We start from the raw sequence: 12,401 nt of genomic DNA, 5'->3' as shown, positions 1-12,401 counted from the left end.
ATGTTGCAGGCATCTTTGGATAATATCTGCCACAATTTGTATTACTTTTGAGATAAAGAATATAAATAACATGTAATATATGAAAAAGAGGAATATTTGCAGGATATTATGGTGTATGAGTTCAATAAGAATTTGATGTGTTCTTGTGTAGTAGAGTATGATATTGAAAATAAGATGTCTAAACAGAAAAAAAATGAAATAGATTTGGAATTTTCTCTCTCTTTTTTTTTTTTTTTTTTTTTTGAGAAGGAGTTTTGCTCTTGTTGCCCAGGCTGGAATGCAATGGCACGATCTCGGCTCACTGCAACCTCTGCCTCCTGGGTTGAAGTGATTCTCCTGCTTCAGCCTCCCGAGTAGCTGGGATTCCAGGCATGCGCCACCACACCCGGCTAATTTTGTATTTTTAGTAGAGATGGGGTTTCACCATGTTCATCAGGCTGGTCTTGAACTCCTGACCTCAGGTGATCCACCCTCCTCGGCTTCCCAAAGTGCTGAGATTACAGGCGTGAGCCACTGCGTCTGGCCTGGAATTTTCTTTTGTGTCAACAAAACAGTATACTGCTACAATCAAAAGTAGAGATGAAAGTTTATAAACAAGATGAAAAATAAGATTTGTAATTTGGAGTTTTGTTGTTGTTGTTGTTGTTGTTTTTAAGAACATGTTAGTTCAAAGCCTACTTGGGTCTTTTTTTTTCTTGTTTGTTTGAATAATTTGATAATTATTTGGGAAATTGATTTCCAATATAAATTTGAGGACCAAGTGCCAATATAATCATTATATACCTCCAAATTTGTTTTGTGTGTCTCTGTTTCTTTAAGGGAAGTCTTTTTCAGGATTGTACAGTCTTACCTACTAAGTTTCTGGTAAATATCTTACGTTTTCTCTTTCCTTTTTTTTTTTTTTTGATACAGAGTCTTGCTGTGTCACCCAGGCTGGAGTGCAGTGGCGCGATCTTGGGTCACTGCAAGTTCTGCCTCCCAAGTTCATGCCATTCTCCTGCCTCAGCCTCCCAAGTAGCTGGGACTACAGGCATGTGCCACCATGCCCAGCTAATTTTTTGTATTTTTAGTAGAGACGGGGTTTCACCATGTTGGTCAGGATGGTCTCGATCTCCTGACCTTGTGATCCGCCCGCCTCGGCCTCCCAAAGTGCTGGGATTACAGGCATGAGCCACCACGCCTGGCCAAGTTTTTTCAGTGGGATGAGAAAACTGCAAAGTTACAGAGTATTTGGTTGCCTTATTGACTGCTATCAGTTATATAAACTGCCTGTGGGAGGTTTGAATATAGCTAATACTCAAATTCTGGATGTGATGGAAAATATTTTTAGAGAATTCTGTAAACATTACGTGTGTTTGTGGTCTGTTCACTATAGGAATGGACAATAGGCTTTAGGAAGCAGAAGACCCAGAAGATTTTCTTGCTATCTAGATACTTTCTCATTCCAAAGTGATTTACATCATAATGAGTTTAATTTAACAGAGTCGGTTCAGCACTATTTCCCTAGTACTTGCAGGTAAAATTCTGTAATGGAAAATAACTGAACCACCTAGTGTGTCAATAGAGGCAATATCAGAAGTTTGTTAATTCTCAACTGCAAATGATCAGAATTGACTGATTTTTGTGAAACAATATATTTTAGTTCAAAAGTTACAGTGATTGAGAAGGCTATTTTTGTTTTTGTTTTGTTTTGAGACAGGGTCTTGCTCTGTTGCCCAGGGAGGGGTGCAGTTAGCACTACAACCTCCACCTCCCGGGCTCAAGTGATCCTCTCATCTCAGTCTCCAGAGTAACTGGGACTACAGGTGCATGCTACCATGCCTGGCTAATTTTTGTATTTTTTGTAGCAATGGGGTTTTGCTGTATTGCCCAGGCTTGTCTCAAACTCATGAGCTTAAGCCATCTGCTCATCTCGGCCTCCCAAAGGGCTGGGATGACAGGAGTGAGGTTTTTTTTTGTTTGTTTGTTTGTTTTGCATTTAAAAACAAGATGAGACCTGGCATGGTGGCTCACTCCTGTCATCCCAGCACCTTGGGAGGCCCAGGTGGGTGGATTACTTGAGGCTGGGAGTTGGAGGCCAGCCTGGCCAAAATAGTGAAACCCCGTCTCTACTAAAAATTCAAAAAATTAGCTGGGCGTGGTGGTGCACACCTGTAACCCCAGCTACTCTGGAGGCTAAAGTGGGAGAATCAAACAACCTCATCAAAAAGTGGGCGAAGGATATGAACAGACACTTTTCAAAAGAAGACATTTATGCAGCCAACAGACACATGAAAAAATACTCATCATCACTGGCCATCAGAGAAATGCAAATCAAAACCACAATGAGATATCATCTCACACCAGTTAGAATGGCGATCATTAAAAAGTCAGGAAACAACAAGTGCTGGAGAGGATGTGGAGAAATAGGAACACTTACACTGTTGGTGGGACTGTAAACTAGTTCAACCATCGTGGAAGACAGTGTGGCAATTCCTCAAGGATCTAGAACTAGAAATACCATTTGACCCAGCCATCCCATTACTGGGTATATACCCAAAAGATCATAAATCATGCTACTATAAAGACCCATGTACATGTATGTTTATTGTGGCACTATTCACAATAGCAAGGACTTGGAACCAACCCAAATGTCCATCAATGATAGACTGGATTAAGAAAATGTGGCACATATACACCATGGAATACTATGCAGCCATAAAAAATGATGAGTTCATGTCCTTTGTAGGGACATGGATGAAGCTGGAAACCATCATTCTCAGCAAACTATCGCAAGGACAGAAAACCAAACACCACATGTTCTCACTCATAGGTGAGAATTGAACAATGAGAACACTTGGACACAGAAAGGGGAACATCACACACCGGGGCCTGTCATGGGGTGGGGGGAGGGGAGAGGGATAGCATTAGGAGATATACCTAATGTAAATGATGAGTTAATGGGTGCAGCACATGAACATGGCACATGTATACATATGTAACAAACCTGCACGTTGTGCACATGTACTCTAGAACTTAAAGTATAATAAAAAAAAAAAAAAAGTGGGAGAATCGCTTGAGCCCAGGAGGTGGAGGTTACAGTGAGCTGAGATCTGTGCCACTGCACTCCAGTGTGGGTGACAGAGAGAGACTCTGTCTCTAAAAAAACCCCAAAATCAATAAATAGAACCAAGATAAGGTGTCTTACAATAGACAGATTAGGAATAATGATTATGGGTAATGTAAAATACTGTATCTTAAATAACAAATATATGCATATATGTGCAAACATAGAAAGCCTTTAAGCATTTAAGTTGACTGTTTGTTTTAGGCATTTGTTTTTAGCTCACTTTTGCTTTTAAGAAGTCAGAGTAGGTTAATTGCTGATACCTGATACAGATCTATTGAATACATTATCTTCTGTACGCCTGTGCCTGAGGGGATGAAAATCTCTCAAATAGTGAAATACTGTTCTCTGAAACAAGTAACAACAGAAGTTCCTAAACACTCTAAAGAAATTACAAATATGGTAGTGTTTATTTTGGTACTTTATGTAATCCTTGGAAGGAAGTAAATGATAAAGTTCTTGTGTAAAGATACATGACTATGTAAAGTTAATTTTATTTTTGTTTATTTTTTTAGTCACAGGTCTTACCATATATTGCCAAGGCTGGAGTGCCGTGGCTATACATAGGTGTGATCATAGCGTACTTGTATCCTTGCGTAGCTGGGACTGTAGGTGTGCACCACTGTGCAGAGCCTGTACAAATTATTTTAAAATGCAAAAAGGATTTTTAGTAATTCTGGAAGAAGTAAATTATATTGCTTAGAGATTAGTGTTCTCCTACTTACCATTTTTTAAAATGAGATTCCTAGTTCTAAAATTACAATGATTCTTATTTGAAAAATGGCATTCAGTTCATGCTTTTACAGGTTTTTGTTAATACAGAAGTTACATGGCTTTTTTTTTTTTATTACTCCTAACCCTCCTGTACCCTCTAGTCCTAATTATTAAAAGGTATAGTACCTTCTGTGAATGAAGTGTTTAACAAAAGTGTTTAAAATTTGGAGTAGGGAATAATTAGCATATCATAAAAATTTACCATGCTAACCATCTTTAAATGTTAAGTACATTCACATTGCTCTGCAGCCAATTTTCAGAACTCCTTTGATCTTGCAAAACTGAAGCTCTATACTCATTATTATTATTTATTTATTTTATTTACTTATGTATTTTTTTGAGACAGGGTCTTGCTCTGTCTCCTAGGCTGGAGGGCAGTGGCGTGATCTTGGCTCAGTGCACCTTCCATCTCCCAGGTGCAAGTGATCCTCGTATCTCAGCTTCCCAAGTAGCTGAGATTACAGGGATGCGCCACCACACCCAGCTAATTTTTGTATTTTTAGTAGAGATAGGGTTTCACCATGTTGGCCAGGCTGGACTTGAACTCCTGACCTTCAGTGATCTGCCTGCCTCAGCCTCCCAAAGTGCTAGGATTATAGGTGTGAGCTACGTCGCCCAGCCTAATTATTATTGTCTTTAGAGACAGGGTCTTGCTCTGTCATTTAAGCTGGAGTATAGTAGGCACGGTGATAGCTCACTGCAGCCTCAAACTCGTGGGTTCAAGCAATCCTCCTACCTCAGCCTCCCTAGCGGCTAGGGCTACAGGTGTGCACCACCATGCCCAATTAATTTAAAAAATTTTTTGTAGAGATGGGGTCTCATTATGTTGCTAATACAAAAATTAGCTGGGCTTGGTGGTGTGTGCCTATAGTCCCAGCTACTCAGGAGGCTGAGGCAGGAGAATCACTTGAACCTGGGAGGCGGAGGTTGCAGTGAGCCGAGATCATTGAGATCATGCCACTGCACTCCGGCCTTGTGACAGAGTGAGACTCTCCCTAAAAAAAAAAAAAAAAAAAAAAAAGAATTTAGAATTAATTAAGAGAGATGGAACTTGTAATAACTAATTATAGGAAGAAAGAGAAAAAAGACAGTGGAAAAAAAAAGATAATACATTTAAGCAGTTTGGGTCGAACTCCTGGCTTCAAGTGATCCTTCTGCCTTGGCCTCTCAAAAAGTGCTGGGATTACAGGTGTGAGCTGCTACATTTGACCACCTTACTATTTTTTTTTTTAAATGTAATGCCACAATACCTAGTATGAGATTATAATTTTTTTAATTTTTATTTTTTTTCTATTGGCAACACTTCATTCCAGAGTGTATTTCTGCCTTGTTTTTTTAAAAAGGCAATGATTTGTTTTGAAAGGATAATAGCTACTATCAGGTTTTTGTTAATACAGAAGTTACGTGGCTTTTCTTTATTACTCCTAACCCTCCTGTACCCTCTAGTCCTAATTATTAAAAGGTATAGTACCTTCTGTGAGTGAAGTGTTTAACAAAAGTGTTTAAAATTTGGAGTAGGGAAGTAGTTAACATATCATAAAAAGATATGGCTACTATCCAGCCAGGTGATGTGTTGAGACTTCTGCACTATTAGAAATACTCTTGGAGTTGTTTCTTCATTAGACTCTTTTAAAGCCTGCTGATAGTTTGATCCCAGGCATGGAGGAAAAAGGCTCTTGGTGTTGAGCTATTTGGGAGTTTAGGATTTTTATTAGTAAACAGAATAAATGATGTCAGAAATTCCATGTAGAACAGACAAGGGTTGCTGAGAAAAAACTTCCTCTAAGTGGTTTTGGCAGTGGTAACATTGGGTTTCCTTAATGGACATGCCAACTGCCATTTACTGTGCATTTATTTTGTACCAGGTGCTATGTTAAACCATTTATATACTTTATTGTTTAATCATTATGAGGTAGATGGTTTTATAAATGAGGAAACGGAAGTCTAGATTAGTTAAATGACTTTGAAGGACAGAATGAAAATTTAAATCCAGGATTGTCCAAAGACTGTGTGCTGTTACTACTGCCCATAGTACTGATTTGCTTATCTTTTACTTGGCGTAATCATCTATATATTTTAGCCCAAGGGATAGATGTTAAATTGGACTTCTGGGTAGAAGGGAAGATTGGCTTTTTGTTTGTTTGGTTTTTTGATACGGAGTCTTGCCCTGTGGCCCAGGGTGGAGTGCAATGGGGTGATCTCACTGCAGCCTTCGCCCCCCAGGTTCAAGTGATTTTCCTACCTCAGCCTCCTCAGTAGCTGGGACTTACAGGCACACACCATCACACTCAGCTAATTTTTGCTATTTTTAGTAGAGACAAGGTTTCATCATGTTGGCCAGGCTGGTCTCGAGCTCCTGATCTCAGGTGATCTACCCGCTTCAGCTTCCCAAAGTGCTGGGATTACAGGCATGAGCCACCGTGCCTGGGGAGGATTAGTTTTTATAGTTACCTTACTTGCTTGTTTTATAGTATGGCATTGTCATGTATAAATAAGAAACTTCAAGGCAGGCAGTAATTGATAGTATCACAACTGTGTGTTTAAAGTTGAAGACAGCTATTTCAACTTTAAGTTAATCCCAGTTTAAAAGTTCAAATTTAATTGTTTTATCTTAACACATTAATTCTTTTTTTTTTTTTTTTTTTTTTTTTTTTTTTTTTTTTGAGACGAAGTCTTGCTGTCACCTAGGCTGGAGTGCAGTGGCGCAATCACAGCTCACTGCAAGCTCCGCCTCCTGGGTGCACACCATTCTCCTGCCTCAGCCTCCCAAGCAGCTGGGACTACAGGCACCCGCCACCATGCCCAGCTAAGTTTTTGGATTTTTAGTAGAGACAGGGTTTCACCATGTTAGCCAGGATGGTCTTGATCTCCTGACCTCGTGATCTGCCTGCCTTGGCTTCCCAAAGTGCTGGGATAACAGGCATGAGCCACCGCCTAACACATTATTTCTAAATTCCCTTGTATATATACCTGTAGAATACAATGGAGAAACTAAATTATAACACTATTTATTTTCCCTTTTAAAGGAAACTTTGTATATTAAAAAAGAGACTAAGCAATTATTCTCTCTTTTCATTTATATATTTTTTTGAGAAGTGATCTCACTCTGTTGCCTAGGCTAGAGTGCAGTGGCACTAGTGAGCATGGCTCACTGCAGCCTCCACCTCCCTTGCTCAAGTCATCCTCCCATCTCAGCCTCTCAAGTAGCTGGAACTGCAGGTGCACACCACCAAACCATCAATGATAGACTAGATTAAGAAAATGTGGCACATATACACCACGGAATACTATGCAGCCATAAAAAATGATGAGTTCATGTCCTTTGTGGGGACATGGATGAAGCTGGAAACCATCATTCTCAGCAAACTATCACAAGGACAGAAAACCAAACACCGCATGTTCTCACTCATAGGTGGGAATTGAACAATGAGAACACTTGGACACAGGAAGGGGAACATCACACACCGGGGCCTATCGTGGGGTGGGGGGAGGGGGGAGGGATAGCATTAGGCGATATACCTAATGTAAATGATGAGTTAATGGGTGCAGCACATGAACATGGCACATGTATACATATGTAACAAACCTGCACGTTGTGCACATGTACCCTAGAACTTAAAGTATAATTAAAAAAAACACAAAAATATGTTAATATTCTGTGGAGAATATTGGTATTTTTGTTTTAATCTTCTGTGGGTTGTGGTTCCATATAAATTCAATTTTCTGAGCTTTGGCAGTGTTATTCAGATCTGTCCCACAGGTGTTCCACCCAGTGGTCAGTCTGGGATCTGGGTGTAGGTCTACTCATTATCTCAGTTATCAAAGTTTTTATTATGCCAATTGGTATCAGATGCATACCTACACAGGTTGAGGATGAGCCCAGCAGTTCATAAACAACATTATGGGGTCACTTTCCTACAGACAAGAGAGAGAAGGAAAAAAACCCAAAACAATGGAGTTTGTCCTGCCCACTTGGAGGCAAGGCTCCACTGGATGGAGAGAAAGGTTCCCTTCCTTCAAAAGTTTTGTTCCTGGAGGTTTTGCATTCCCACATTCTTCTGCTGTTGCTGCTGCCCCCACCATGGATGACCTGGGGACTGACACATGAGAGTATGGAGTTTTCCCAAGCTGCTGAGCACAGTGGCTCACACCTGTAATCCTAGCACTTTGGGGGGACGAGGCGGGAGGATAACTTGAGCCCAGGAGTTTGAGGTTGTGGCGAGCTGTGATTGTGCCACTGCATTCTAGCCTGGGCAACAGAGTGAGACCATGTCAAAAAAAAAAAAAAAAAGAAAAAATTACGTAAAGGATTTCCCTCATCTTCTCTGAGCTGTAGGAATTCCCTTTACTGGCCTTGAGCCAGAGCTAGAGGGTTTTGTTTCTCTCTCTGCCTGCACCATTGTCCTCAATTCTGGGTTTTAGGTTGTGTTGAGTTCAGGCTGGAGGATACTAGAGGGAAAAAAAATGATAAACTCACAGCTAGTTTGGGGATAGTTGGAATTCTGGTGATTTCCCTGGATCCACCTGTGATATTTACTTTACAATGTCTTCAAATAGCTCTTCATGCATTCCGTCCCAGTGTTACAGTTTAGTTAACTGGAAGATAAAGGGAGATATATTTACTTCATCTTACCAAGCAAGAAATCTTCCCAACATTTTTAACTTTTTGTTTGGAAATAATTTTCTCACGCCTGTAATCCCAGCACTTTGGGAGGCGGAGGCGGGCAGGTCAGAAGGTCAGGAGTTCGAGACCAGCCTGGCCAATGTGGTGAAACCCTGTCTCTACTAAAAATATAAAAATTAGCTGGGCGCGGTGGCGCGTGCCTGTAATCCCAGCTACTCTGGAGGCTGAGGCATAAGAATTGCTTGAACCCGGGAGGTGGAAGTTGCAGTGAGCTAAGATCACACCATTGCACTCCAGCCTGGGTGACAGAGCAAGACTCCGTCTCCAAAAAAAAAAAATAATAATTTTAGATTCACAGAAAGGTATAAAAATAGGAAAATGAAGTCCTATGTGCCCTTTACCAAGTTACATAGCTGTAGTACAATACCAAAATCAGGAAATTAACATTAACACCAACTTTTTATTATGAAATATTTCAAATGTACAATATTGTAAGACATATGTTGAACATCTGTATATCCCCCAGTGATATTTCAATATTTTTTCGCATTTTCCCATACTTTATATGTGTATTCTAATATGTATGTATCCTCTTTTGTATGAACCACTTGAAAGTAAGTTGTAGACATCATGATAATTTACCTCTAAATACTTGAGCATGCATCTTCTAAGAAAAAGGATATTATACTTTATAAACATTTATTATTAAATGCAAACTATTTTTTCCTATAACCCCAAGACCCTGATCATACCTTAACTATGAATTTTTTTCGACAAGAGTCTTGACGTTCCAGGGCTTTTGTTTTGAAGCATGTTATCTTTTTTTTTTTTTTTTTTTTTTTTGGAGACATAGCCTTGCTTTGTCACCCAGACTGGAGTTCAGTGGCACAGTCTCAGCTCATTGCAACCTCTGCCTCCCAGGCTCAAGCGATTCTTGTGTCTCAGCTTGCCAAGTAGCTGGGATGACAGACGTGCGCCACCATGCCTGGCTAATCTTTTTGTTTTTTTTTTTCAGATGGAGTCTTGCTGTGTCGCTCAGGTGATCTCGGCTCACTGCAACCTCGGCCTCCGGGGTTCAAGTGATTCTTCTGCCTCAGTCTCCTGAGTAGCTGGGACTACAGGGCCGCGCCACCATACCTGGCTAATTTTTGTATTTTTAGTAGAGACAGGGTTTCAGCATATTGGCCAGGCTGGTTTCAAACTCCTGACCTCGTGATCCACCCGCCTTGGCCTCCCAAAGTCCTGGAATTACAGGCATGAGCCACCATGCCTGGCCTCTTTTTTTTTGTATTTTTAATAGAGACAGGGTTTTGCCATGTTGGCCAGGTTGGTCTCAAACTCCTGGCCTCAGGTGATTTGCCTGCCTCGTCCTCCCAAAGTGCTGGGATTACAGGCATGAGCCACCATGCCCCGCCAATCTCTTGAAGGCTTATATTATTGTTCAAGGATGTGTCCCTTCTGATGATATACTTCTGGTAATTATTTTGAGAGTCTGGGCTCTTACCATGTGCGCAATTCAGAGCCCAGGGAGCTCCCTGATTCTGTATTCTTGTCTCTCATTCTTTCCTCAGCTCAGTCTTCTCACAGCTCCCTGAGCAAATACTCAGAATAGTCCTCATCAGGAGATTGTAACTTTGTCAGACTAATTTAGGACTAGTATGTGACTTTGTTTTTAATTATTAGCCAGGAAGTTACTTACAGTTAAAATTGTGTTAGAGTTTCTGATATGGTGATGTATAATGGGTGAATCAAGCTGTAAGCAGTTGAAAACCTGACTATAAAGCTTACATAAATCTGAAGTCGGCAGCTGCTCATGTTGCTTTAATGGTTCAGCATTGTTGGGGCCTATGAATTTGTGATTTGCTTGGCCTTTCATGGTCTTAAGACGGCTACTGCAGGTCCAGCCTTCCACCTACATTCAAGGAAGAAGGAAAAAGACTATGCCAAGGAAAAGCTTTCTTATTAGTGATTCCAGCAAGTCACTTCTGATGTTCCAAGGGCCAAAATTGGGTCATATGGTCACCTCAAGCTGTTTTTGTCTTTTGGCCTCTGTAATGAGAGTCAAGGAGGGAGTAGGGATTTGGGAATGGCTTTTTGAGTAACCAGTTAACATCTGTCACAGTTATATGATTACATTTATTTTATATCAAAATTGTGTTTGTTTGACTTCAATGTGATGTTCAGCACATAGGTGCTTTATTATTACATAATAACATTTAACTGGATAGTGTGGAGAACAAAAGGACTAAAAATAGTAAAGATAATTTTAAATTTAGTTGTGAAAGTGAGCTTTTGATAATGCAAAGTTAAACTTGGCTTGAATCTTGAGACCTTGGGCAAGTTACTGAATTTATAAGCCTCTATTTCCTCATCTGTAAAATGGAATTAATAATATCTGACTTTTAAGGCAGTCGCAAAGTGTGAAGGAGATAATTTATGTAAAGTACCTAATACAGGGCCTAATACATTGGAGGTGCTACAATGGGAGATATTATAATTGTTGGGTATATGGACATTGGGGTAGAGTGAGAGAGCACAGACTTTATAGTAGAAGATTATATTTGATTCCCAGTTACACTACATAGTTGTATCTTCTTAGGCAAATCAATTAATCTCTCTGAGATAGTAATATAGTGTGTAATCTCTGAGGATTGTTAGAAAGATTAGATATATGTACAGTGCAATACTTTATGGACTGTCAGTAAAAGGCAGCTGCTCCTGCTATTTTTAGTTATTATTTTTATGTTTTAGGATCCATATAACAGATAGGGAATCAGTCATTTAATTTACTCTAGAAATGTATTTGTGATCAAGGAGATATTGTTGATTAGTAGTATTTTTCTTCATCTGTTGAAGAAAAATAGCTGCAGAAACTGTATTTGAATTATGAGGTCTTTTCCTACCATGATTAAAAAGTTTTTAGCCGGCTGCAGTGGCTCACTCCTGTAATCCTAGCACTTTGGGAAGTTGAGGCAGAGGAATCACTTGAGCTCAGGAGTTTGATTCCAGCCTGGGCAAACATAGTGAGACCTTGTCATTACAAATAATTCTAAAAAATTAGCTGGACATGGTGGTGCGTGCATGTGGTCCTAGCTACTCATGAAGGCTGAGGCAGGAAGATTGCTTGAGCCCAGCAGTTTGAAGCTGCAGTGAGCTCTGATTGCACCCCACTGCTTTCCAGCCTGGGTGACAGAGTGAGACCCTGTCTCAAAAACAAATTTAGGCTGGACATGGTGGCTCATGCCTGTAATCCCAGCACTCTGGGAGGCCGAGGTGGGCGGATCACAAGGTCAGGAGATCAAGACCATCCTGGCTAGCACAGTGAAACCCCATCTCTATTAAAAATACAGAAAATTAGCCAGGCGTGGTGGCAGGCACCTGTGGTCCCAGCTGCTTGGGAGGCTGAGGCAGGAGAATGACTTGAACCTGGGAGGCGGAGCTTGCAGTGAGCCGAGATCATGCCACTGCACTCCAGCCTGGACAACAGAGCGAGACTGTCTCAAAAAAAAAAAAAAAAAAAAAAAAATTTAGTCTTACATATTTTGTTAGTGGTTTCTGTTGTACATATGGATGTGCTCTGGTGCCTTTGACATGAACCTTCCAGATCTGTACTTCTTTGTTTTGTTTGTTTATAGCCAGTTTGTCATTATTGGTTCATGAGTACCATCCCCTGTTTTTTTTTTGTTAGTTTTTGTAAGACTTAATTTTTTTAGAACAGTTTCAGGTTTATAGCAAAATTGAGCAAAAAAATACAGAGTTTCCATATACCTGTTGCCCCCACAAACCCACAGCCTTTCTTACTGTCAACATTCCTTACCAGAATAGTACACAGGAGATATAAGAAAAATCAAACCAATACAAACTCAGTATAACACAGCCCCTCTGGTCACCAAAATG

The 12,401-nt window shown here is 40.3% G+C and overlaps 1 protein-coding gene across 49 annotated transcripts in view; it reads left to right on the top strand.

Moving 5' to 3' along the window:
• The window catches only part of NUMB (NUMB endocytic adaptor protein), a 193,311-nt gene that overhangs the window by 52,729 nt on the left and 128,181 nt on the right, over window positions 1–12,401 (top strand).

This window comes from Pongo abelii, chromosome 15, assembly GCF_028885655.2.
Source record: "Pongo abelii isolate AG06213 chromosome 15, NHGRI_mPonAbe1-v2.0_pri, whole genome shotgun sequence".
NCBI lineage: Eukaryota > Metazoa > Chordata > Mammalia > Primates > Hominidae > Pongo > Pongo abelii.
This window is presented reverse-complemented; position numbering and strand designations above follow the sequence as displayed.